The sequence below is a fragment of the Sinocyclocheilus rhinocerous genome, unplaced genomic scaffold (genome assembly GCF_001515625.1).
Source record: "Sinocyclocheilus rhinocerous isolate Xijiao unplaced genomic scaffold, SAMN03320098_v1.1 scaffold480, whole genome shotgun sequence".
NCBI classification, from domain to species: domain Eukaryota; kingdom Metazoa; phylum Chordata; class Actinopteri; order Cypriniformes; family Cyprinidae; genus Sinocyclocheilus; species Sinocyclocheilus rhinocerous.
In genome coordinates this window covers 1,787,515-1,790,890 of record NW_015655401.1, presented here as the reverse complement: position 1 = coordinate 1,790,890, position 3,376 = coordinate 1,787,515, and the positions used below count along the sequence as shown (strand labels likewise).

Below are 3,376 nucleotides of genomic sequence, written 5' to 3'. Positions count from 1 at the left end.
TTTTTTTTTTTTTTTTTTGGGAATTGGCTTTTTCCATATTGGTTGAAGCATGTCAATGTTCAAGCTATAGCAAAATCTAACTGAGAACTAACCCAGATTTAATTTTACCACTATTTTGCTTATGCTAACGCTAATTTAGACTACAAATTTAGCATGGCTGAATCTCAGAATCTATACTGATTTTTAAAGGGGTCCTATTATGCTCTTTTGCAAAGTCTTGATTTTGTTTTGGGGGTGTACTAGAACAGGCTCTCATACTAGGTTGTTCGAGAAACACATTATTTTTCACATATTTTACATTATTACAACACCTCTCTCCCCAGTCTGGCATGAACGGCTCGAATAGTTCCTGTATCAAATGAAGGCCCGCCTTCTGAAATACGAAATGTGCTGTGATTGGTTAGCTGGGCCAGTGTGTGCTGTGATTGGTTTGTTGGGCCGGTGTGTGCTGTGATTGGTTAGCTGGGCCGGTGTGTGCTGTGATTGGTTAGCTGGGCCGGTGTGTGCTGTGATTGGTTAGCTGGGCCGGTGTGTGCTGTGATTGGTTAGCTGGGCCGGTGTGTGCTGTGATTGGTTAGCTGGGCCAGTGTGTGTTGTGATTGGTTAGCTGGGCCAGTGTGTGTTGTGATTGGTTAGCTGGGCCAGTGTGTGTTGTGATTGGTTAGCTGGGCCAGTGTGTGTTGTGATTGGTTAGCTGGGCCAGTGTGTGTTGTGATTGGTTAGCTGGGCCAGTGTGTGTTGTGATTGGTTAGCTGGGCCAGTGTGTGTTGTGATTGGTTAGCTGGGCCAGTGTGTGTTGTGATTGGTTAGCTGGGCCAGTGTGTGTTGTGATTGGTTAGCTGGGCCAGTGTGTGTTGTGATTGGCAGCACTCGGCGACTGGTCGGGAAATGTCATGCCCCTTACCATAGCCGCCTGCGAGCTTCAGTGTAAATATTGCATCAATATCAAATCAATTTGAGCGCTATTTAATCCCGGATGATTGTAACCACTCTAAATTCGTCTGCCTTGGGAATTATCACTCGTTGCCTTCTCTATTGCAGCTCAACCAGGTCTCGTCCCATTCGTCTGTATTTGTGATATCACAAATCCCAGAAAATATGCGTTGTCCAAATGAGTCGTTTGTTGTAGTTTTTGAAAAGTGATTTCTGTTAAATAAAATATCTCCTTTTGAAGTGGACTTTGAGCTTTGTAACTTTGCAGATCTTTTTTTATGCAACATTACAGACTAACTAAAGTTGAAAAAGTGAAAAGCATAATAGCACCCCTTTAACTCTAAGAGAATGGCAAAGTCCATACCACAACTAGAACGATAACAACACAGAGCAATATGATGTTCAGAACAATATGATGTTTTTTAATCTAAAAAATTGAGGGTCAGAAACTCTTTTATTTACAAGTACTTGAGTTGGTTATGTAGCATGACTCACACTCCCAGTCCCAGAAGACCACTCATTATGCAGCGAGTGGTTTCAGTTCAGTTGAATCCCCTTTGCTCAAGCTGTTAAGCATTTGCATCCCATGGGTGAAAAAAGTCCTTCTGGGACTCATTAGTAACTATGCAGACTGTCAAGAGAATGGAAATGAAGAACATTTGTTCTAATGGATGTCCATATCAATATTCCGACCTACAGGCAGAAACTGAAATCAGCTAAACCTGTAATAAGGACTGTAAAAATATGGACTAATAAAGCAGAGCGGGATTTACAAACTTTACGACTGCATTGGAGTGTTTTTGAGGCTGCTGCCACCGATCTGGACGAGCTTGCAAAGACTGTAACATCATACATCATACATAATGGGCATCCCTACCAGGACTCATTTAACTTACAACAACGACAAACCATGGTTCACTGCAAAACTCAGACAGGTCCGTCAGGCCAAAGAAGATGCCTACAGGAATAGGGACAGAGTCTTGTATAAACAGGCCAAAAACACTGATAAAGGTGATCAGAGTGGCTAAGAGGAACTACTCCGAAAAGCTGTGAAACCAGTTTTCTGCCAGTGACCTTGCATCAGTGTGGAAAGGACTGAAACATATCACCCAACTACAAGACACCATCCCCCAGCACTGTGGAGAATCAACAACTGGCCTACGATTTGAATGAGTTTATTGCAGGTTTGAAAAACCCTGTCTCACACCCATTCTGACCTTCTCTCCATGGATCTATTACCACCAGCAGCAACCCCCCTCTCCGCCCCTCCTGCACTTCACTGCACTTTCACCTCTGTGAAAAAGATGTGTGGCAGGTCTTCCTGAAACAGAAGCGAAAGAAAGCACCAGGCCCAGATGGTGTTACACCAGCCTATCTAAAAACCTGTGCTGAGCAGCTGGCCCCCATCTTCACACGGATCTTCAACAGATCACTGGAGCTGTGCAAAGTCCCTTCCTGCTTCAAACTCTCCACCATCATCCCCATCCCAAAGAAACCCAAAATTACAGGACTAAATGATTATAGATCAGTGGCTTTAATATCTGTGGTCATGAAGTCATTTGAAAGACTGGCGCTGGCCCACCTGAAGGACATCACTGAACCCTTGCTGGACCCCCTGCAGTTTGCTTACCGAGAAAACAGGTCTGTTGATGATGCAGTCAACATGGGACTGCATTATATCCTACAACATCTGGTCAGACCAGGGACTTATATAAGGATTCTGTTTGTGGACTTCAGCTCGGCCTTCAACACTATCATCCCAAACCTCCTCCTGTCCAAATTAACTGAGCTCTCTGAACCCCCTGCACTCTTCCCACTCACCATCATGGACAGTCATTCAAGTTCCTGGGCACCACCATCTCTCAGGAACTGAAGTGGGAGTTCCACATAGACTCCATTGTCAAGAAGTCCCAGCAGAGGCTGTACTTCCTTCACCAGCTGAGGAAGTTCAACCTGCCACAGGAGCTGTTGATACAGTTCTACTCTGCAGTCATTGAATCCGTCCTCTGCACTTCTATAACTGTCTGGTCCAGCTCAGCTACCAAATCAGACCTCAGAAGATTGCAGCGGACAGTCCGGACTGCTGAGCGAATCACTGGTACAACACCCCCCCACTCTCCAACAACTGCACTCATCCAGAGTGAGTAAAAGAGCTGGCAAAATCATTCTGGACCCCTCACACCCAGCCCACTTCCTCTTTAAACTGTTGCTGTCTGGTTGGCACTACAGAGCACTGAGCACCAGAATGGCAAAGCATTAGAACATTAGTTTCTTTCCTCAGGCAATCCATCTCATGAACAGCTGACTTGACAATAAACATGTAATACATAACACTATTTATACATTTATTTATTTAACACACACACCTCTTTTTACATTTCCTTGCATTTGTACATATTACACCTGCACACACAAATACCATTTATTGTCTACTTATATATAT

At 44.2% G+C, this 3,376-nt stretch overlaps 1 long non-coding RNA gene across 1 annotated transcript in view; it reads right to left on the bottom strand.

Annotated features, from left to right (window-relative positions):
* Positions 1-1,873: 1,873 nt before the first annotated feature.
* LOC107718135 (uncharacterized) overlaps positions 1,874-3,376 on the bottom strand; it is a 21,764-nt gene continuing 20,261 nt past the window's right edge. Inside the window, exon 3 of the long non-coding RNA XR_001637388.1 lies at positions 1,874-1,980. This is a non-coding gene — a long non-coding RNA (uncharacterized LOC107718135). The remainder of the gene's footprint in view (positions 1,981-3,376) is intronic.